Consider the following 26,181-nt stretch of genomic DNA (forward strand, 5'->3'; position numbering starts at 1 on the left):
TTAGTTCTTGGTTCTATGAACCAAGAACACTCAGCCTAACAATTCAATCTAGTGAAGTGGCCACATTTCATCAGTCGCTTCCCCCACCCAATAACTACTAAATTTGCTCTGCTCTATTTATCTTAAGAAATAATTTCAAGGCATCATCTGGCTTGATCCTATTAAAACCATATTAGAAAATTTAAGGATCAGAGATTTTATTCAATTGATTAAATAATGAACCGGGGACTCAGGACATCTGAGAATTATGATCTTTGTGTTAAACCATTATTTTTCTAGTAAAAATCTACAGATTAATGCTTATGATGGAACTGGAGTCCTTGAGGGAAAGTTTGGAATGCAGTGAAGCCATAAGAAACCATTGCTCAATTAAGGAATTCACAAATCCAGTTTTGCTCTTCACTTTTTCACCAAATCTATTTTTTATTAAGGTTATGATATATCTTTTCTTCAATGAGTTATCAGAGTTGCAATTTATATTTCTCGTAATAATTGATTTATGCCATTCTTCCCCATGAAACTCTAAGTTATATTAGAGTTATAGATCCATTCTTATTCATTATTGGATCTCTAGCATCTAGCACATAATAGGCATTCAGTAAAGATCTGTTGCATAAGTGAACAATTCTTAAATCAAATGAGCTTTGCAATTGTTACCTGAAATTTTTGACCATAATGACTTTCCTTGACATTCTTTGTAGCATTAGCTCCAATGCTAGGTTATTTTTTCCTAGTATTTTCCATTTCTCATTCTTGGTCTTCAAGATTTCTCTTCTACAAACTACTCTTCAGTAATGTTTCCTAAATAAATTCCTTGGCTCTCTTATCTTTTTATTTTATTTACTCTCCCTGGGTGATCTCACATACAACCACTAGTTCACCCACTTTTAATAACATCAACTTTTAAATCTATCAGTCCAGACTTCTTGTCATCCTCATGTCCTGATTCATATTTCAAATATCCATTGGGTTGGCCCATTGTTTTCTATCTCACATACAATACTTTCAGAACTGAATTCATCATCTTGCCACAAAACCTCTTCTCATATGTATCTTATTTGGTGAGTATCATTTGCCTAATTAAAAAATGTTGACTGTTGCAACCACTACTTTGTTTATTCTCATTGCCATATATAATTATTCTCCTAGATGTTCCAGAAATCTGTGCCACTCTCTGTGTTCCCACTGGCAAATGTCACTAATTTGGTTCAGTCTATTTAATGAATTCCAACTTTAATTTCTGTAACCAGTCTTGTGGTTCCCCAGTCTAGTGACAGCTTAGAAATTGTTTTCTCCTGTCCATAGAGATAACGAGTTTGTACCAGAAGGTAACTATGTCAGCTGTGTCATTAAGCACACTGCTTTGTTCAGCTGATTTTTTTTTTAGTAGTCACCCTTCATCAATGGTGACTATGCCAGCATATCAGCTGGCTTCCCCCAACCCCCGCCCCTTTTGGCCTTGCTAGATGAAAAAGTAGGGCATTGTTCTGCATGCTGGCACCAGCTCTTTATCTCTTGGAGACTTAGCCATCATTTCCCAGATCAGCTACTTCAACAGCACCAGTAAGTCTGTACCATCTCTGAAGGAATCTTATGCTCTAATCTGATCATATCCTCCATAGCCAAATTACATGATTCCAACCCCACTATGGAGTTTGCCTTACCCCACTTCCCCTAGCAGAGTCAGGGGAAGCCTGAGTACAACGTGTTGACAATAGTAAGAGCGCTATCGTATTATTGGGTGATTTTTATTCCTCTACCTCTTACCATGTTCCATAAATTTTAGATGAACAAATGATAAGCAGCTATTCATCAATGAGTTCATCAGGTCCCTATTTTTAAAAATAACATATATCATATGGATTGCAAAAAAAAACCAGAAATATATTGTTTACAATTATGATGGCTGGAAAGTCCAAAATCAAGGTGCCAGCAGATTTGGGGTCTGATGAGGGTACTCTTCCTGGTTTATAGATGGATATCTTTTTGCTGCACCCTCACATGGCAGGGGGAGCAAGGGATCTCTCTGAGACGTCTTCTAAAAGGCACTAATCCTGTTTATAAGGGCTACACCCTCATGACCTAGTCAACTCCCAAGGCCCCTCCTCTAAATACAATCACCTCAGGGATTAGGATTTCAACAAATAATTTCAAGGAGAAGAAGACATTCAGTCCGTTGCAACGGATGAATGATTTATACAGGAAAAACATCCTACAGAATCAGATATAGTATTATTGTAGCTTAGTGGGTTTTAATTAAGTTAAAAGATGTTAAGTATGTGTTTATTTTAAAGCAAACAGTTTGTTGGCCTATTTCAAGATGATTTTAGTCATATGACACCATATACCTAATGTAGACTTTTTTTTTCTTAAGATTATACAAGAAGAAATCCTGAGCTACAACAAATATCTTTGGCAGGAATTTCTGTAGACAATTTGTTGTCCAAATCAGATTTGGCACCCAAGATCCATTTCTACATCCACTTGGCCCAAAGTTAACTGTTCGTATCACTTGAACCTAGTTTTTTAAGAAAATATGTTTCAAAAATTGTATGAGCATGCATTTTGGTCCCCTGATAGGTAAATATGTGTAATTATGTGTGTGCTATATCTTGGAAGAGCTAGAAATGTGATTTATATAAAACACATAAACAAAACTAAATAAATACATCCAACCATCCTGTATGTTGGCCGATGTGAATAGTTTCAAGGCAACAGCTTGGAAATGTACTTCCCTGCCCTGTTTACAGTTGCAGCTGCTTAGGCAGCATGCCCCCTCCATTCAATTATTTACACCTATGACTTGTCATTACTTGTGATGTGTAAATAATATATTAAAAAGAAACACACAGATCTTCCTCACCTTCTACTATAAATGAAAGTTCTCAAGTGGTGCTCAGTGTAGCCTCCTCAGTAGGGAATATGTGTCTGAGATAAATAACACAGGTTGAAACAGAGAAGCTCTATCACTTTATAACTCCTCACTAATGAGATCTTCAAAAATGGTCTTGTGATTTGTTTGGAAGGCAGCAGATGCCCTAACTGTCAAATGCTTTTCTAAAGTATTATAAATGGAGACATGTATCACTAAATATTTCCATCTTAGGGATAATTTACTTTTTTTAACTACCCAGACCATGCTCATCTCCAAAACGAGTAATTAACAATGAACTATTTTATTACACATTGACCCTATTTCTGCAATTATATATCACATTTCTTTCATATTTTAAGAGGTTAGAAACTGGATGTGTTTGAAAATCACTGTGTACATGAATGTGGCAGTTTCTTCTTTTCCCTGAAAGTAGTTATGATATTGGTAATGTCTAATAACTGATGATATCCTGAACTTGATGAAGTACTATGTTAAATTCATTAAAATATAGCAAATCATATAACAATTACACAAGTATACTGATGTCAAGGAACCAATATTTTAATTTTTTTAGTTATAGATGGGCCTTTTATTATTTATTATATATACAGTGCTGAGAATCAAACCCAGTGCCTCATACATGCTAGGCAAGGGCTCTACCACTGAGCCATACAACCACAGCCCCAAGGAACTAAATTTTTAAGTCCATCATAAAAGTATTCCAGTCACTGTCAATGACACCATACTCATTTCCACTCACAAAATACTCAAAATTCAACTCATTACAATAAGTTCCTGGAGCAGGAGCAATGCCTTATTACTTTGTATGAATACGCTCTAGTGCATATCATCCAAATGTAGGCTGTCTTGCTGAATGAGGAATTGAATGCAATTGTCTTGAACTAGTAAATCAGAAGAATACCTCAGTTTCTCAGGCTTATCTCTTAGCCAAATTCCAACAGAATGGCAAGACTTTGGGAATCTTACAAAGTATTTCTATTTTCAGATCACTTAAAATTGATACAAAATCCCCCATATAGAAGTTAGAAGTTAGAGGTCAAGAAAAAAAAAAAAGAAAGGAATTCAGATATTCCCTTCCCTAATTCCCAGATTTCTATTATACAGATCCAGGAACAGGAGAAAAGGTAATTTTGATTTAATTTCTATATGTTCTTTTTCCATATACCTAAGTTTAAGAGAAAAAAATGATTTTATCTAACCAATAATTTTGGAAAAACCAAACCCCTTAACTAACTTGATTTTCCCAAAGTCAGAAAGCTTGCTAAGTGGCAGACTGGACAGAGCCATGTCTACGTACACCAATACCAGGGCTTTTCTCTACTTCATCACTTTTGCTAAAGGAAAGCACCACCACTCTGGGCAAGAGTTGCAAAGTCCTCAAGTTCTGTAACAGGCCAGTCTTATGTGATACTCCTCACAGAATTTCCCTAAGGCTCAAATAAATCATAGTTTTTGCCCAACCCCCACGTGAAATAATTATTACCCATGTCCTCAAACCTAAGCAGGCCTCCATTTGTGTACAATATGTCAAAATGCATTCTACTCTGAAACAAATTAGTTAATTAATTTTTTAAAAATCTAAGCAGGCAGGAAAGACCATATTTGCTGTCAACTCAGATTAAAAATTATTTTCCTATTTAACAATGTGCCCAACTCTTCCACCTGTGGATTTTCCTTGCATTTTTCTAGGGCTAGTTGACCTTGTCACTGATATTTTATATGTTAGAATCTTGAAAAAAAAGTTTAATTGATCATACTAATTTCTTGTGCAATAATGTTTACTTTTGCCAATGTAGATTTTATTAAAATTTTACAATTTTAGCTTTACTTTGTAATCTTTTCTACCCTTTATCTGCCTTTTACAGTCTATTATTCACACATTATATTTTTCTTTCTGTGGATAATAATATGTGACTTAGTCACCCAGAAATACAAAAAACAAAACTGACAAATATTTCTGATGACCATTTCTTCTTACACTTTCAGTTTTGTTCTCTCTTGACTTTATATCTAAGTATCACCTTTCTTTTAGCATTCTCTGCTTTATTTGGTAATCACCATTTTGCGTTTGACTTTTCTGTGTCTCACTTGATTCCCAATTACAATCTAACTGAATTATGATGGCTATCACTCCGTTAAACAGTCCCTTATGTCTACATCGCTGATCATTTCCTCTGTGTTACTCAAAAGACGACATAAATCGTTTCCTTTCTTGTTTTTCCCTTTAAAGTCCATATTGGGTATCCAACCAGTCCCCTACCATGTACACAAACATGGAGTTAAAATGATTTCTTTTAACATCCTGTGGGCCAGTTTATGTCCAAGTGGGTGAACACTTCCATAACCCCTTATTTATCTTTTTCATAAACCATTCCCTTGTTTTTTCCATTCCCCAGACAGCATTAGTCACATTCCTCATATCAGTTTACCCTACGACTAAATTCAATTTTGAGTCACTTCACCAGGATACTCTAGTTCTTTAAAGGTCTTCTCACTCTCTCTCAATTATTCCCAAACTTCATTTAGTTAGAAATTTGTACCTTCAAATTGGGTGAAATATTCCCATCGTGTTATTTGGAACTGGGAAGGAGGGGTAGAAAAGTGAACATGAATCAGAACAATTGTAAGCTTTCATCAAGTTCTATATACAAATGGAATTTCTAAATTGTCTGAAAAGAGTTTCTTCTCATAAGTTGTTTCTGGATGGGAAAGAGGTGTCCTGGGCTGTAGTCCTGGCTCTGCCATTAATTAATATGTGACTGTGAGATAGTCTCTTAACTTCTATACTTAATCTGTAAATACGACTCTCCTTGTGATGCCATTAAGGCAAATAATTTACTCAGAAACCATTCCTTCAAAGACTGTGCAAAGTAAGCTTAAGCTAGTCTTAAACTACCTTATAACAAATCCTGAATAAATTGCATGCAATTAATGATTCTGAACTACATTTGTTAAATTTCAAGATCTACTGCCACAGGACTTTTATTTGAACTAATCAAGAAGATATTAAAGAAAACTGGGAAAGAGATAATGCACATCTCCAATAGCCAAATGAATAAGAAGGAGCAGGGATGTATGAATCCAAAAGTAGCTAATCTAAAATTTTATAGTTTACTTTTGGAGGTTTTTAGTTTTTGGTTTTTTTTTTTTTGTTGTTGTTGTTGTTTTAATTTGAATTGGCTCAACTACAGTATTTCTAAAAAGCCTAAAATGAAACCACCTTGCAACTATGCCTTTCTTCCCCTAGTCCCCACTTTAAGTTCAAAATGGGCTTAGTTATTTCTTAAACTGATATAAAGAATTTAACAACAAAAATAGTTCTATAAATTTGCTAATTCATATCTTTCCTAAGGTCAGTGAATAACTGTTTTGATTTTAATTGCTATTATTAAAATTTAGTTAACATGTTACATCAACTCAACACTTAAATATAAAATCTGGCAATACTTTAAGAAGCTAAAATCCGTATTCAGGCATTAGATACCAATTAGATAATTAAGTTTTTTTAGTATGTTCTCTTTTTCCTATGGAATGAAGTACAAGACCCAAAATCAGAATATGAGTACAGAAACAAAAATAATAGATAATAACCCTGATCATTCTGCACCCACTGCATCCCTACACACACATATGATTACATCCCCAAAATTTATTTATATAGTCCCAAAATACAATGACACCAGTTGAAAAAAATATGTTAATTTATAAATGGACAACAGGCTGATTTTAAGGTTAATATTGTTTCATAGCTGAAGGAAACAGATATTCTCCATTTGAAGAAGACGGAATCTCACTTAAGCCTCAGACTAGTCTGCTTCATCTGGGCTACAGGGGAACCCAGAAGAGTTCTTGTCTGAACTCCAATCAGAACTTTAAAGAGGAGAAGCTTGAAGGGATAATAAACTTGGGCTCTGAGGACAGAAAAGAGTTGCTTGCTGGTTTTGAGAAAATTTAGAGAACAAAATTATCTTTCTAGTCTCTTGTGAAACCTATCTTTAATTTTACATCAGTATTATGGGAAAATATGAAAAAATAAGTTCAATTTTTAAAATATCAATTTTCAAATATATTAAGCAAAATTTTTTAAATACCCAATTTTAAAGAAGGCTATGAAACTCAAGATTTTGATTTACCACCAACATGAAATGTCATACCACTCAATTGGTAATTATGCAGAAAGCTCATTTAGGCTCATTCTGTAAGTAATCCAAATTACTTACAGAACTCATTGAGTATCTTGGGAAAAGAATATCTGAATATAGTCATATAAACAATAAAACATAATTTTCCACATGAGACATTTTACATTAAATATCCCTATCTACTAGTTTTATATTTATAGATGGATAAGAGGTAAATGGAGAATGGATGGATGGATGAATGGAGAGAAAAATTATCTACCCCTTTCTTGGGGAAAAAATAAATTATTAAAGACCCAGCTGGCAGATTTTAAAGATTGCTTTATAATTTAATGAGTCTCATTTGGAATTCAAAAAATCAGTATGTGTAGGTTACAAAGGTTTTAAAGAGTTTGTCTTTTGAATGGAGTCACAGTGCACTACCAAAATTTAAAATTTCATTGATTCCACAAAGTTTCATCTTTTTTTATGTCTCTTAGCTAGCTCTTTAGTCTGAGAATGGCAACGTTTTTCTGAGAAAACAATTGCTAAGAGAGATAGTAACTGTTTTACAGTTTATATATTTCTTTTTATTTCCAATTTTTCTCACTTTGAAATGTATGCTGTTTTTAACTTTTGTTTCACTTTTTCATTGTTAAAGCTGGCTTTGTTATGTCAATAAGGCATTAGATAACTTCTTAATTTTTCTATGTCCTCTGTTAGACTTCTTAAAATAGAAGATACAAAGCTAGTTATACCATTGCATGACTTCATATGTTATAGATTCATGTTTTTACTCAGCTTTGTATTAGAACATGAACTCTTCTGGGAATGAGTTTCAATCTCAGAGAGAAACCACAGTATTGATAAGCTGCCTTAACAATTTGGTCCCTAATGACCATTTAATGCACTTGAGAGTGATACATTAAAAGATTCCTTATCAAATAAAAATGTCCCAAAGTCCCTAAATGAATTTCAGACCTTGGTCATTTCAGGATAATTAAATGGAAAAAAGGGAACTAGCAATCTAGATAATTGAACTAGTCAGATAGTCTTAAATAAATGTAAAATGATATAACTGTCTGAAAAATTCCAACATCAGTCTTACAGACACTAAAAGATTTCAAAATAACTTGAAGCACCTTAACCTATATCTGCTTTTATAATAAGAAGACTGTATTTTTAGTTAACTATTCATCTTCCCCCATAAGTCATGAAGATTGGGGCAGGAGGATCCTACCCACTTTATCCACCTAGCTAATGAAAAATACTGTATGTAATTTGCAATAGAACTTTGCTTTTCTGCATATACTTCTTTTGAAGAAACAATTACACATTTGGGTATAATAAATTGGTTCTTTATATCCACTTGACCTTCTCAAAGAGGTTTTGGCAGAGAGTCAGAATTAAATGTCTATACCATAATCTCTATCTGCAAATTTCTGAGTTAATTGAACTTATTCTTATCTTTTACCTTGAATAAAAAAAAATTGAGGCATAAAATGCTAAAGAAAAGGAAAATAAAACCCAAGTCACTAAAGGCCAAATAAAATAGAAAAACATTTTTAATGCATATACATAAAGCATTCATTCATTCATTCATTCAATATTTACTGAGCATCTATTATGCACAAGGTACTATTCTAGCTACTGGCAATAAAAGACAAACAAGGCAATAATGTGATCCCTAATCTAATGGAGTTTATATACTAGTAGAAGGGACAGAAAATTAAAAAGTTAATAGTGAACACAACAACTCCCAATTTTAAACATCTCTATATAAACACTGAAACACACAAGAACATATATAAAAATAGAAATTTACAAATGCTTGGCATCTGTTATTCTGAATATCTAGGATAGCATTTTCATCAAACAGCTGTAACCAAAGAAATGTCACTGGTTCCCAGAATTAAGATGCTGAGGAAGATAATTTTTAAAATGATTTTGAAAGAGAAAAAGAAAAAGTGATATCTTTTTCTCCAGATCCATTCAATTCTTTGGATGCTACCATAAACATATATATATAAAACATTAATCAATGAGGCAGTGGTAATGATACCACCAGGTTATTGGTGACGAGTCCTGCTTCCCCACATGTTGAAGTTTGAACTAGAGAAGCACGCCGAGGCAAGCATATGAAGCAGGGTTTATTCAAAAAGGGGTAACATAGGCTTCTCTCAGAAGGGAGAAGGGGGCCATAGCTGGGTATCCTGGTATCCTAAGAAGTGAGGTGTTCTGCCCTTTTTACATGTCGTAGGCTACCTCTATTCTCATGCCTTTTCCCCTTTATCTTTCTCTTTCCTTACTAGGCCCAGGAATGTTTGGTGGGATGGCCCAAAGGTGGAAAACAGGTGAGCTGAAGGGGGAAGGGCAGGATGGAGTAGCCAAGGACACATTAACCACCTTGCAGCTCCCTGTAAGGAGGGGCAATTCCTGGGACAGGTTACCTTGGCAACAGGTTGGAGCAGGGGCAGGTTCCATGATAAGGGTGGAGGAAGGGCTCTGAAGGAATTAACATTTCAACTCTCAGGGGACAGTCTCCAACTTCTGGGACTCACTCAAAATTTGCTTCCTTGATCCAACCTGACTCGATTTACCTTATGTCTACTGACTGCCTACCTAATTCTGGCTTCAATAATAGCCAATGACAGCATTATTGTACCTGCTTAAAATCCAGCTAATGAGGTTTATCACTAGCCCTCTCCTCGCTTATCAACAATTGGAAGAACAACCTTAACAAAACTTAAGTAAATAAGTGGTCAAGTGCCATTTTGAATGTCAGTCAGAAGACACGTTGAAAATGACTCAAGACAAGTTCACAAGGTCACACAGTGAAGTTTTCTGGCTAAGGTCATTTGATAGCTTGAATCAGCCATGATGAAAGCATTTACACCACAGAAAATTTGTAAAACACTAAAAATCAGAACTTTTTTATTTTAAGAGCCAGTTGCTAAACACTTGCCACTGCTTCCAGTTAACAACAATAACAGTAATATTAGAAGGTACCATCTTTCAAGCCCAACTTGAAAATTCAGCACGTTGAGGATAATGCCAAGTAGTTTGCTAAATCACAATTTCACTTAATCTTCACAATAACTATTTGAGATGAGACTACCACTAACTACATTTTACAAATGAGAAAACTGGAATATAGGGAGATGAAGTAAAATGTTTAGCATTATTTAACTAAATAACGTGGAGCTAGGACTCAACTCCTCAGGTTTTCAAACACACTCTTACCTAAATAAACTGATGGAAACTACCTGAAACAGGGTCTAAAGATAACAACCTCTGACCCTCAGGAATATCATACATACCAAGATCTTCCCGCCATGCACATATACATACTTCTTTCTTAGCTTATAGAACCCTACCAGATTGATGACAACATTCTCAATGATGATACTTAAAAGATTTTTAGGTAATCTTGCTCAATAACACAGTTTATTCCTGAGTTTCCCATAAGTTTTCCTTAAAGACATTTAACCCTTGGAGTCATATCTGATTGTGTATGGTTTCCTCTAGTAAGGCAACACATAAGACTGGCCAAACAGCTGGTGTTAGGAAGGATCAGAACTTCTGAAAGGGTCTTTAAAGTACAAAGTTTATCTTAGGTAAAAGTAATAACTCTGTTGTTGTTTAAGAAACCAACGTTAGTAATCATGCATTTTTCTTTCAGCAAATCTGTGAGAAATGGAGGAAAGAGAATAGTTCAAGAAATAGAAACAAATCACTAAGATCCAGCTCTAAAGCCTTAGCACTTGAGCCAAAGAGATTTCTTACATAGGAAAATATTTATTGATAATAATAATTGTTATCATATATCCCTCTGACCCCTGGCTACCTTGGCCTCTTGTCACATGATCCTCTCGTGCCTTAATATTAGTAGTAGTCATTTGTATATCATTGTAGCAACTTTATTATATTCTGAAATATAGTTTAACTTAGAATCCTTGAACATATTACCAATTATCTAATCCTGATGTTTTTATTTTTATATGCTAAAAACTATGAGCAAAATAAGCAACCTGCTACTTCAATATCAAAAGATATATTTTTAAGATCATGATTATAACTCATTTGATATATGAGGCTATTTATGAATTTATATTTAAAATATTCCTCATCCACAGTGACATGAATATCATACCGATGACATATGTAACAATTTAAGCCTCCTATTATAATAATATTCTCAAGAATGAGGACTAAATTTCACACATATATGGAGTTAAGAACTATATATGTGACTGACTTAAATATAACAAAATCCAACTCCTCACTCCCTACAACCTTTGGTATTCACTGACATAAAGCTGCATTTAGTGGATTCTAATAACAAGCACAATAGAGTCATATTAAGCCATTAAACATTACCAGTAATCTATTTTAAATTAGTCTATCATATTAAATAACCATACTTTTATGGAATAAGAAAATTTTAGCAATTTAATATCAACCTCCCAAGTTAGCCAAGGGGTCTCTCTAGAAATACACATTAAAAGTACAATATTAGGGCTGGGGATGTGGCTCAAGTGGTAGCCTGCTCGCCTGGCATGCGTGCGGCCCGGGTTCGAGCCTCAGCACCACATACAAACAAAGATGTTGTGCCCACTGAAAACTGAAAAAATAAAGATTAAAAAATTCTCTCTCTCTCTCTCTCTCTCTCTCTCTCTCTCTGTCTCTCACTCTCTCTTAAAAAAAAAGTACAATATTAAAATATTGTAAATGTCACACTGGTATTCCAATTATCTCTATTTTTTACATCAAGCTAAATTTGCATAGTTCTTTCCTGTCATAAAAATTATTTCTCTAAGTAATAAAATTTATGAATGTGATTCAGAAATATATCTAATATTTTATGTTAAGATACCTGGTATCAAAGAAATGTTTCATAAAGAGATGTTTAAAATGCCTTCTCAAGAACAAATTTTTCCATTATCATCTGTTTATTTATGTGAATAATACTTCTCAGAATTTACATTTACAAAAAGAAAACTGTAAATAGAACAATGCTATATCTTTTCTCATTCTTAATAATTACTTAACAAAACTTTAGATACTTCCTTTTTTGATGAATAGTGAAAGACTAATTATAAGAAAGATATGTATATCAAAAATAAATTTTTAAAGAGCCACAAGGTTCACAAAATTGTTAAACTTATATTTACATGCATATCTACAGGTATTTGACAGAGAAATATGATAGGATGATCAATACAAAGATGATCTAAAGTGAAAGGATATTATGTCATGGTAAATTTACATGGCAAAATGGAATTGAAATGTGAGTTCAAGAAGAAAAGTGAGCTGGGCACGCAGCGCATGCTTGTGGGAGTATGATATAGGAGAATTGCAAATTCAACGTCAACCTCAGTAATTGAGCAACTCACAAGAATATGCCTCAAAATAGAAAATAAAAAAGACTGGGCCTGTATTCAGTGCCCCTGGTTTCAAATCCTGGTACTATCTTTAAAAATGAAAAATATAAAATTTCTTGTTAAAAACAATTATTACATATTTAATTATTATATATTTAATTGCTTTGGTACTCATCACCCATTAAACACATTTAAAAGTGAAGAACATTGTTTTAAAATATTAGTACTGATTTCTCTGATTTTTCCTTCCTCCTGTTTTTCTCTATTTTTCCAAATCTTTCATAATTTTCAAATTAAATGAAAACAATACCTTATAAAAAAAGAAAAAAACTTTGCAGGAAAATAGTGTGTTTGCATTTCCCTGCCCATTTGTCTAGACACAGAAATGTACTGAAAGAATTAACAATTATATATTTACTAGTAAAACTAAACTTGCAAAGCACTGCACTGAAACAAGTAAACAGTTTTTAAGCTTGCAAGCATAGTTCTGTTTCTTTAAATAGTAATAAAATGTGCAGTAGCTGTCCCTTAAAATATATTTTTCATCTCAAAGTCTAAAATGTGGTTTTGAACAATATTTTATTAATTTATTCTCAAAACCCTTTTAACCTTTAATCATAAAGAATTTGACTTCAAAAAGAAATTCAAAACCCTTTTTCAGATGCTTTGATAGGTTATACCTGCCCACTTTATAGCTCTGGGTTCCATATACCCCAACACATTTACATGGTTCACATTTATTCAAATATTTACCATCTTAGAACATGGGGAAGATTAACTATTCTTTAAAACTGGTGATGTTGAGGTTTTTCTCCCAGAAAGTAAGAATAACCAACATCCTTTATTTTTAAGAAAGAATTTTCAGATTAACTGCTCAATTTGTGATCAGTTCAAATCCTGATTTTTCTTCTTTTCAAAGGAAGGATTTTTGAAAAAGAAAAATTTAGTAGCAAACATGAGGAAGTACAGTATCTTATCAATACAAAACACTCTCATTCTCTTCCTTCTTAGAGATCTATGAATTTTCCTTGCTAAAATCTTGAAAATAAAACATCCCAACATTTAGCTATATAAATGTCAATAATTTTGTTTTGTTTTGTTTTTTGTTGGTTTGTTTGTTTTTGTTTTTGTTTTTTTTTCATTCTTTTTTTTATTATTAGTTGTTCAAAACATTACAAAGCTCTTGAAATATTAAAGGTTTGAAAAGAATGTGGAGCACAGTCTTCTGGAAATCACAACTACTTGAAAGTAAACTTTTACAGTGTGTCTACTTTACATTTTTACTTCCACCATAACTATACTCAATAGCCCAACTCAGCGGTGGGCAATATAGCAAACTAATTTACAGATATCTTTTGTTAAGAACTGTTTAGGAAGACTATATGAGTATTATAATCAATATTTAAATGTTTATAATGAAATATACACATATATATAGAGATTGAGATATAATTTTTTGTCTTAGGCTTACATCTCCAATGACTCCTCAAATTAAAAAAAAAAAAAATGTTGTAAGCTCATTTCTACCTACTCACCCTGAACAAGTCCATATTTGCATGAATATATCACCCAATGTCCAGGCATCAAATTTCAAATCATGTTGTTTAATGATACATGTAAGGGAACACCATGATCAAGTTATAAAAAGCATTTACAGGTAAATAAGACCAGGGAATTCAAAATATATAAGTAGAATATGACTTTTAGATTATGAAAAATTTCACTAATTAAATATGTGGTATAAACAACTAGTTCCCTATACAATACTCACACTCAGATTCCTCATTTTCAGGACAAGCCCTACCTGGAGGATGGGAGGAAGAGAAAGGAAAGTACTCAAGTTAAAAACAAAAACAAACAAACAAACAAACAAACTCTTTACCCAGTTTCTCTTGCAGCGAGGAGAACCCTTGTGACAATTTTCACCTATAGGAGTTGTCTGAGGTGTCTGTGAAACTCAGATCAAATGTTTCTGGGACAGCTTTCCTTTCCTGATATAGGTGCCACCCTATTCCTCCCTTTCCTTCTTATTCTTGTATTTAATGACTGAGCATCAACAGTCAGCACAACTATCAAGGTAAAGCCAAAAGAATCTCAGAGACCTCAGCCCTGACATCCTCGACTGTCTAATCAAACCCAAGAACTACTTCTCTGCACAACTACGTACTACAGAATAAAAACTAAACACCTCTTTGGTTTTATAGTTGATTCTCAAAGCATAAAGCAAATCTTTACTAATAAAGGATATAACATTTAAGGTTTTTGTTTCTCTTTAGTTGATAATATAATAAACACTTTTTGAAACTTGACATAATTTCAATCAGCTGAAAAAACTCTCCAACTCCCTAAGGCCATATCCACTTAGCCAGTAATTAAGTCTACCAATCTTTTTAAAAAAAATATTAATAATAATCATTTGAAGACCTTTCCTGAAAACTTATGATTGATGACTTTGTCCATTAGTTAATCAGGTCAAACTAGTTTCCAAACTATAAATTTACCAAAGAATTTTGAGCTGTGGAAAAGCAAATTCATAGACAAATGTGTAAGATCCCATTAACTAAACAATGAGCCACTGCTGTAACCTATGTGATCTCCCTTTTAGCTGACTAGCTGGAGCTAAATTTTGCACTGAATTGCAAAATTTTTTCAGATTCTTGAAGAAATTTTTTGAACTACTTTCAAAACTAAGGTCTTAAACAAGGCCATGCTTCATGAAGATTGAGTATTCTGAAATTTTACACAAAATTTTCTGGGATAAAGGCTATCTTTTTCATCAAAATCTCAAAAGGAATTCATGATACCATCCACAAATACTAAAAATGACTTCCTAGATGGTTTGTAATTTCTTGCTTTTCCATAATTCTTCTCAAATTCTCTTTATTTTCTACTATTGGTGTATGAAAAATTCCTCCGGAATTTAATGATTTAAAAAAAATCCTTTTATTGTTGCCCAGTATTTCTTTGAGTTAGCAATTCAGGAAGGAAATGCTGAGCAAGGATGGTTCAGAGACTCTTATGGAGTTGCAATCAGATGGTGACCAAAGTCAGAACAGCTTGAGTCTGGAGAGCTAGGGATTGGCTGGCAACTCTGTCTGTTAATAGAGACTCAGGGTGTCTGTATGTGACTTTTCCACAGGTTAATTTGAGATTCTAAGCAGAGTAGCCTTAAAGCAGTCTTACTGCTTACCTGGCTTCCAAAGGCTTTGAGAACTTTAACAGGCAAAGCAGCAGTTTCATACTCTTCTGATTGAAGCAGTTGCAAAAGCCTGTTCAGTTCTAAAAGGAGAGACCATAGACTCCATCTTTCAGAGGGAAAATGACAAAAAATTTGTGGACATATTTTAAAACCATCACATTTTGACTATATTTGCATTATGAATTATTAATAAATTAGCTGATAGCAATTTCCATACATATATTCTAGTATCAAATCAAAAGTTCTTTGGAAAAAAAATACAGAAACACTTTGACATAGCTATAACTATTTTTTATTTTTGATTTGTGGATCTTTGTATGTAACCAATTACATATAAAAAATTCTATAATTATTTTCATAAAAATGAAAGATCTTCCTCTCATCAAGCATAATCATACCCTGATTTATCTCCTGTACCAAAATTTTTATAAGTTAGAGGAAGGCACAGTTTAGGCAAATTTTCCAGCTAAATTATTATGTTAATGTAAATTAAAACATTTTAGTCATGAGTTATTAATTTGTTGATTGATAAATGTAAATTTCAGTAGATAATTAAGAATTCTGCAATTCTTGGGCAAACTGCTGAGCTACAATATGAGAAAATTCTACAACTATGCATTGGAAAATTCAGTCAGTTATTCTACAGATAATGTCAGTTCATTATGCCCATAACTGAAACACATTGTTTTTTAACTTTAAAATACATTTTATTAATTCACTTAAAAATAAATCAGATAATTAAAATAATGTTTATGTTTAGGCTCATGTTTATATTTACATGGGGTCTTGTGGTGTGTGTGTGTGTGTGCACTAGCAATTGATCCCAGTGCCTCACATATGCTAAGTATGTACTCTACCACTACTACCCTTACCCCCACTAATTATTTTTCCATATTTTTATTGCATTGCAATTATACATAATAGTGGGATTTGTTGTTACAAATCTGTACCTGCACACAATATAACAATATAATTTGATCAATATCATTCCCTGATATTTCCCCTTACTCTTGTCACCTCCCTCCCTCTGGTTTCTTTCCTCTAGTCTACTGGTCCCCTTCAATTTTCATGAGATTCCCACCACCATCTTTCTTTTCCTTTTTCCTCACTAGCTTCCACACATGAGAGAAAACAAATGACCCTTGACTTTCTGAGTTCAGCTTATTTTGCTTAACATAATTCTCTGAAATTCCATCTACTTTTTCTGCAAAGGACACAATTTCATTCTTTTTTTTCTTTAAATATTATGTGCATTTTTTAAACCTTTATCTTACTTATTTTTTTTAAAATGTGGTGCTGAGGATCGAACCCCATGCCTCACATGTGCTAGGCAAGTGCTCTGCCACTGAGCTATGACCCCAGCCCAATTTCATTCCTCTTTATGGCTGAATAAAACTCCATTATGTTGCTGTAAAAATAGGTGTGCATTTATCATTATAGTATGCTGACTATTTTTTTATATCATCTGGTGATTCCATTCCTAGTATCTTGAGGAACCTCCATACTGATTTGCAGAAAGTTTGAACTAATCTACAATCTCACCAACAATGTGAAAGTGTTTGTTTTTCCCACATCCTCTCCAACATTTATTATTGTTTGTATTCTTGATGGGTGCTATTATAAATGGAGTAAGAGGAAATCTCAGTTCAATTTTGATTTGCATTTCCCTAATTGCTAACATGGGAGATTTTTTCATCTTCTAGTGTCTTCTTCATGTCTATTTTCAGTTTTATATCGTTTTCATTGTAGAGGACTTTCACTTCCTTAGTTAGATTTATTTCTTGAGGCTATTGTAAATGGAATCGTTTTCCTGATTTCTTTCTCAACAGATTCATTAAGCATAGGAAAGCCATTGGTTTTCATATGTTGATTTTGTGTCTTGACGTCACTGAAACACATTCATAGACAATAAACCTATCATCACACAATATTTAGTAGATATTTAAATATAAAACAGAATACACTTGACAATAAAATGAGTTCATAAGAATATAAGAACTTAATCAGGTCTAGTGCCCATACAGCCTAGCTGTAAAAACATTTTCATTCCTAAAGTTATCTTTTCTGAAACACACTTAAATCATTCAAACTTTCCTTAATAATCTGTTCATCATTTACTATATTTTGTTTTTAAATTTATTCATTAAAACTTTACTGCAATAGTCATCAAAACATTATTTTTTCTAAAGTTTATCTTTCACTAATCAAGGAGTTTCCCCACTTTGAATATACTGAAGTGTAGAAATGTAGTAAACCTGTCACTGCCCACCTAACCCATACCCATCACCTCTTCTTCAAGCATGTGATCCTACCAAGAATAGTCTTAGCCTACCTTTCTTAAATTTTTTTCTCCCCATTTTCATTTCTCTTAACTGAAGTAATTGTTCTTCTTTGTGTTCCCACTTCTCACTCATCACCATCTTCAACAACATTAAGACTCCAAAGTCTCAGAATTGAATAGGGAACCATTTGGGACAGTGAGATAATATTTTTCTCTTTCCAAAACACTTCCAGAAAGTTATAATAAAATTTTTCATGACCTCTAAAATTTCTGTGGAATTATATGGAATTGATGACCAGGGAAGGACAGAAATGAGAGTTATCAAAAGATAGATAACTAGGAATAGCTATTCTATTTTATGGAATGAAGTGTTGCCTGATTCTAGAATCAAAAGAAAAGGGAATGAAAATCTTTAGAAAACAAAGATACGGGTAATATTCAGGTTCTGACTTTAATGTCCTGAAGGCCAAAAAAAGGTTTGTTCCCTTAGCTAACATTTCATAGAGTATTCTGTCATCAATCAGTATTTTACTAATGTTCATTTCCAGTTCACTAATGTATGATCAACATCATGAATCTACAGATGCCTCCAATAACATTCCATTATGTGGCTTGTGGGATATGAATGAAAAGGGAAGATAATTCAATGACAGCTCTTTGAAATATCTGCAGACATAGAAGATACAGATTTTTAGAACCCTTGTGCAGAGTTACTGCCTTATTTATCTTGTGTCCACAGCACCCAGGGTAACAGCAGGTTCAACATGGGCCTCAATGCATACTGAGTATTGGATTCATTAATTGTTAGATTATCACACAAATTTATAACAAAAGTAAATATTTATGCCCCCCAAAATGGAATATCTATATATATCATACAAACCCTCCCAATTTTAAGAATCAAATAGACCACAACACAATAATACTGGGTGATTTAAACACACCTCTCTCACTACTGGACAGATCATCCAAACAAAAACTAAATAAAGAAAATATAGAACTAAATAATACAATCAATAATTTAGACTTAGTCAACCTATATAGAATATTTCATCCACCATCAAGTGAATACACTTTCTTCTCAGCAGCACACAGATCCTTCTCTAAAATAGACCATATCTTATGCCACAAAGCAACTCTTAGCAAATACAAAAAATGGAGATAATACCCTGAATTCTATCAGATCATAATGGAATGAAACAAGAAATAAACAATAAAATAAAAATAGAAGCTACTTCAATACCTGTATTAAAAAATAATACACTATTTTTTAATGATGAATGGATAGCAGAAGAAATCAAAGGTGAAATAAAAAAATATTTAAGGTAAATAAGAATACTGATACAACGTATCAAAATTTCTGGGATACTATAAAGGCAGTACTAACAAGAAAGTTCATTGCATTGAGCTCATTCATTAAAAGAATAAAAAGTCAATGAATAAGTGGCCCAATATTATATCTCTAAGCTCTAGAAAAAGAGGAACAAATCAACACCAAAAGCAGTAGAAGACAGGAAATAATTAAAATCAGAGCTGAAATCAATGAAATTGATTATCTCATATTAGACAAAGATGCCAAAAACATTCACTGGAGACAAGATAGCCTATTCAACAAATAGTACTGGGAAAACTGGAAATCCATGTGTAGCAAAATTAAATTAAATCCCTGACACCCTGCATGAAACTCAACTCAAAGTGTATCAAAGACTTAGGCACTAAAACAGAGATCCTGTGCCTTTTAGTAGGCCCAAATCTTCACCCTGTGAGCTTACAATCTGACTTCCTTAACAAGACTCTTAAAGCACAAGAAGTTAAATCAAGAATCAATAAATGGGATGGATTCAAACTGAAAAGCTTCTTCTCAGCAAAGGAAATAATCAAGAATGTGAAGGGAGAGCCTACAGAGTAGGAGAAAGTCTTTGCCAACTTCACCTTAGATAGAAAATTAATCTCCAGGATATATAAAGAACTCAAAAAACTTAACACCAAAAAAAAACCCAATCAATAAATGGGCTAAGGAATTGAACAGACACTTCACAGAAGAAGAAATACAATCAATCAACAACAAACATATGAAAAAATATTTAACATCTTTAGAAATTACAGAAATGCAAATAAAAACTACTCTTAAGATTTCATCTCACACCAGTCAGAATGGAAATTTTCAAGAATACAAGCAACAATAAATGTTGGCAAGGATGTGGGGGGAAAGGTACACTCATACATTGCTGGTGGGACTGCAAACTGGTGCAACCATTATGGAAAGTGGTATGAAGATTTCTCAGAAAACTTGGAATGGATCCCCCATTTGACTCAGCTATCATATTCCTTTATTTATACCCAGAGGACTTAAAATCAGCATACTACAATGACACAGCTACATCAATGTTTACAGCAGCTCAATTCATAATAGCTAAACTATGGAACCAACTTAGGTGTCCTTCAACTAATGAATGGATAAAGAAAATATAGTATATATACATAATGAAATTTTACTCAGTCTTAAGTAAGAATAAAATGATGGCATTTGCCAGTAAATGGATGGAGTTAGAGAATATCTTGCTGAGAAAAATAAGCCCATCCCCAAAAAACCAAAGGCTAAATGTTTTTTTTCTGATATGCAGGTGTTAATTCACAATAAAGTGGGGGGCCAAGAACCTACGGAAGAGTAGAGTTAATTTGGACTAGGCAGAGGGGAGTGAAGGGCGAGGTATGGGGGTAGAAAGGATAGTAGAATGAATCAGACATTATTACCATATATGTGAGTACACAACTGGAATGATTCTACATCATGTACAACCAGAAGAATGAGAAGTTATACTCCATTTATGTATGATGTGTCAAAGTACATTCTATTGTCTTGTATAACTAATTAGAACAAATTTTTTAAAAAGTTTTAAAGTAAACCTAGACAGCATGTAATCCAAGTTCTTATTTTATAGAAAAAAAAAAACAGGTTAGAAGAAATTTTTCCCAGAATTCCACAGCTACGTAGCTAACATGGCAATAACTCATTTTTCCACAACATTGTGCTTCATCTTGTGAGGTTTTTTTAAAAATATTTTTAGTTGTAGATGAACACACTACCTTTATTTATTTATGTACGTATTTTAATGTGGAGCTGAGGATCACACCCAGTGCCTCACACGTGCTAGGCAACCACTCTATCACTGAGCCACAACCAACCCTTGATCTTGTGAGTTTTCTAATAAGATTTTAATTTCATAACACTTTTAGGAAACAATATTCCAAGGAATAAATATTAATATTTTATAACCTGAAAAGGAAGCTCAAAACATTAAAAATGGAAGCTCAACAGCATATTAATTCAGTTGCATATTTTCTCATTCTTATCTATCATTGCTATTATTAAATGTTAGTGTTCTTCTCACTACAACCTCAACTACTGGCCCATAAACAACTACTCTGTTTAATGTGGCTTTGCTTATTGACTCTAACTTTATTGTGCTCAGCATTGTCAGTTTGGACTTGGAAGCTGAAATATACTGATACAAACTTCAATAGGAATTTATAAACATAATTCATTTTCAAATCCACTAACAAAAACTATGTATCTCATTGCTATTTGTGTAATATTCCTGTGCAAATAACTCTCTGGCTTAAAAGAGAAGAATTACAAGAGCAATTAATAGAAGCCACTTGAGAAAGTGAGAGTCCATGGAGACTAATTTTAAAGTCATATGTGAGTCTGTGTATACCCTTTGTCGACTCCCACTGACCTCACTGCTGTTTGCTTATCTCCTTTCTGTGTGTTTCCACAAGAGGTGCATGAGAGCTAAGAAGATGTAGAAATGCAAACTCAGAAAGGGAATTTGAATCCCTTGAGGTTTGCATGCTACCCCTGATTATAGTATATGTAAACTATATACCAACATCTGGGACATAGAGTTAACAGCACTGAAAAAGCCTCCAGATGTCATATAGCCCCATCTTTTGTACCCAAGTCAGACGGTCCCTAATGATAACAAACAGTTAATATCTCTAAGGAAAGGGCTGAAATAACCTCCTTTGGTATCTATCATACTAACTATGATAAACTGATGGAGTGAGTGTGGTATGGGCCACCTTCTTGTGATCTGGATGACTGTTTCTTCTACGATGGAATTCTCCCAAGATATCAACAAGAGTATGGATGTCTTTTCACTGTCATGTGCAACAAGATACAGTCTAGTTTGTGTAAGAGATGTAAAAGGGAGGAAAAACAGAGAATGAAACAGAGTTTTGGTGGACAGAGACTTTCTTAGTTTAACAGTCATTCTCCTATGACGTCAGTCTTTAAAAACAGCTAACACTATTGTAAGACATCCATGAAAAATGAAGACAAACATTGTCATTTTAGCATAGCTATTGCATGTGACATGATGAATCACAACCAAAGTCTCTTGCCTTCTGACCATCTATTGGTAAAACAATAGATATGAAATGAGACTCCATTCTCTCTAATGGAGCCTCTATATAAAGTTTGAGGGTCTACCTAATGTATCTCCTTAATAGTTTAGAGCAAATATCTTAAGTTTTTATTAATATGGCTTAGATAGCTTTCTCAATGGAAATTGAATGAGTACATGTATAAATTAAACAAATAAATACAATATTGTCTACTTTCTTGGCCGTGAAAGAAGAAAGCAAGCGTTCATTGAGGGTCATTTATTTTTTAAATTACACAAGATTATGAGGTGAGCATTATTACCTCTGGAGAATTAACACAATTGGTTTAAGGTAACAAAAAAATAAGAGATTTTAAGTAATAAAAAATAACATCAAAATTTGGTCTTTCTGGTTCTAAAACCATGTGATCTTTACATTAGAACACACAGGAAAAGCTTTCTTTATTTCTTTTTCAAACAACTAGAGTTATTTTCTAGTGAGAAATAATTATTACATACTTTGGTTACTGGAAATTTACTTTTCAAAGATAATATATTAAATAGAGAATCCAGGGTTTAGATCTACCCCTATAATATTAAAATACATTATCTGTTTCTCAAGGCTAGGTTCTACCTGCCTCTCTATTTTATGTTCATGCTGCCTTGGCCATGGTGGTATTCTCAACAGGATCTTCGCATTTTCTCCCACCACTCTATCTCTCACCTAGACTTTTAGAAAGATAATTTGGCCTGAAAGCAAAAGAAAATGTTGATAGAATTTTTGCCAGTGGAATTCCTACTCGATGAGAAGCAAGTCAGTTAGAAACACCTAACATTCCATCATATAGTTTTCTGGATAAAAGTATTAAAATTTCCCTCTCCTCCATAAATCTCTTTTAACCTTAATAATTGATGGATTCCCATAGTATGCAGAAATAATATTTTGAATGCACTCATTTCAGCAGATTATCTCTATAAATATTCTATGAATATCAAATGATACTTATTAATTATATTATATATGTATATTCTAATTTAATATATATATTCTAATTTAAGTGTCTTATCCTATAATACATTACTAAAGAACTACTGACATACAAAACTAAAAATACATATTCTTAGAATAAGCTACCTTTCTCTTTCTGGAAAAAAGACAATAAACCAAGAGTTGTAGAAAGTCATTATCATTATGGAATGAATCCTTTAAGATAAACTATAACAACATTTTACTAATGAGGAAACTTTGGTCTAGAGAGGTTAAATAATTTACCTAATGTTACAAATCATGACATGCCAATTCTAAGACCCAGTGCTCCCATTCAGTAATGAAGTGCCCTTTTCTCTACTGTGACTTTAATCATTCTTCTTCTCATATTTCTAAATGAATAAATAAACTGACAAGTGTTGTCAAATATGGAAAGTATCTGGACTAATACCATTCTGTGGGCTAATAATATTAAAGCCAGCCTTTATAGGATATGACTCTTGCTTCCCCGAAGGACATAATTAGACACATTACATTAATGAAAATGTATAATGAGTTATGTAAAGTATACAAGAGTCCAAAGTTACTTCATCTGTCTCAGTTTCTCCCTGAATTTCATTGGAGTGGTTGCTTTTTTCTTATTTTGAGTTATTGTGCTATTGCTGATATTTTCAAAGATGTTTTGACAATAAGACAAATTTCACTAAAGTTTTTGGGATATCCCACAACCTAAATTTCAAAATTGTAAACTCCCAAAATGTGTGTGGGGGGGGGGGGTCCCTGCATTCACCTTTTTTCTTTTCCCCATTCTGCAAATTAGTTTATAACAAAGGGGATTCATAAATCATGATTTTGTTTGAAAAACATGCTATCTCAAGGCATTTGCAGTATTTTGTGGTCGCTGGGAAGAGAGGAAAACTGAGGGGGAAAGACTCCACTGATATGCCTGTGGATCCACTTATTTCCTAGAAAGAAAGAAGGAGAAAAACCACAGAAGTCATAATTTGTGGTCTCCTTTGCCAGAATACTCCTGAGGGAGCACATCCCACTGTGGTTCATCTTGTGGTCTTCACCTTGACTCACAGCTCCTGAAAGAAGAGCACTCCAAAGTTCCTGCTCTTCCCGGATATTCCATTCTCATCCTTTTAGAAATTGTTTTTGTTGCTTCTTCTTGTTTATTTTTCCTCAGCTCTTTTTCCTCTTTGAATGGTTTCCTCAAGATCACATACAGGTAAAAAATATTTTTTCTCCTTTCTGCCTAGGTGGTAGTCTCTTTTCTTATTTCATTTGAAGTAACTGATAAGTTTCAATAGAAGCAAAATTGTAAAAAGAAACCACAGAGCTGATGAAGAGAGGATTTGTAAACACAGTTTATTAAAATATGACAAAATGAGGCTGCCTGACAACCTGTAAAGAATAAAGCAATTTCCCTGAAGTTAAGAAAATTTCCCTTGCCCATGTCACTTCGATTCTAAAGCAAAGACTTGGTTTTTTAGGGTTCAATAATATGCATGTGCTTCTCTTTTTCCTGAGTGCACAACTATACTGTATTTTGTAGCTTTCCTTGCATTTAGATTGGCCCATGTATTGAGTTCCAGTAAACAGAATGTTAATGGAAGTGAAATGTGCCATTTTTCACATGTTACCTATATGAATTTTGAATGTTCTTCTGTTCTTTTTGTCTTTTGGCTGTTGGCAAAGGAAAGAAACACAATGATCTTGACAGTCACATATTGAAAATGGCAAAGCCTTGATCAATCTGAGTCCTTGAGTAAAGAAGAGCCACTTGTAAATAAATAAATTTTTATTTTCTTGATCTACTATACATTTTGGGTCTATTTGTTATAACAGTTGGTGTTACCCTAACTAAAACATATTTTCTTCTGGGACTTTGGTCAGAGAACAGGCATCAAGAGACCTATACATTATTCTAACTCTGTACCAAATACAGTTGTTCTTCAAGATTCATTTCTTCACTATTTTTGTATCTCCTATTATTTGGTGGGATATTAAAAACAACAGAATTTGATCAAATAATCATAGGACTTCAGGGTTAAAAAATCACCTCACTCAGCTACATTTTACACATATGATAAAACTGAAACCCAGAATAATTAGACTATTTAAGCCAGATTTCAACAGTTATAGGCAATGTTGGCATCAGAATCCAAGAAAATTATTCCCAGTCTAGGACTTTTCTCTCTAAAGGCTAATAGTGAAACAATTCCCCTAATGAAACTATTTCAATTAGTAGGGGAAGGGATTTTTTATATATAGGGATTCTATTTGTAGTACTAACATTAAAAAAGAATCATTTGATTTTTTCTTAGACTCCATACCTTGACTATATTGTGACAATTTAAAATGTTTATAAATGAGAAGAAAATGCTACTGCCTATGAAAACACACAAACTTGCCACTGATTAACATCAATAGAATCAATAGAAAAAAAATTTAAAGACACAACCTTGCCACTGATTAACATCAATAGAATCAATAGAAAAAAAATTTAAAGACACAACCTTGCCACTGATTAACATCAATAGAATCAATAGAAAAAAAAATTTAAAGTTATATATATTGAACAACAACAGGACAGGTGCATCAAATACCAAGGCTTATTTGCTGTATCCCTTCTTGCTAATTAAATGCAAAATACTTGAGAGCAAATAAGTAGTTCTTTGATCCATTCATAATTTCTTGAAACCAATACTTTTTTGTTGATGTTTTATCTCCCAAATCTAGCAAAGTGTTTGACACATGAAAATCTTTAAGAAATGTTTGATAAATAATTGATTAACATTTCATTTACCCCATTTTACTTTTGTGCTATAAATCCTTATATCAGTATAATTCATACAATTTGCTATCCATTAATTATTCTTGATACACAATACCTGAATTGCAAACTTTTTGTAGAAAGCCCA

The sequence above is a fragment of the Spermophilus citellus genome (genome assembly GCF_964194105.1).
Source record: "Spermophilus citellus genome assembly, chromosome: 1".
NCBI lineage: Eukaryota > Metazoa > Chordata > Mammalia > Rodentia > Sciuridae > Spermophilus > Spermophilus citellus.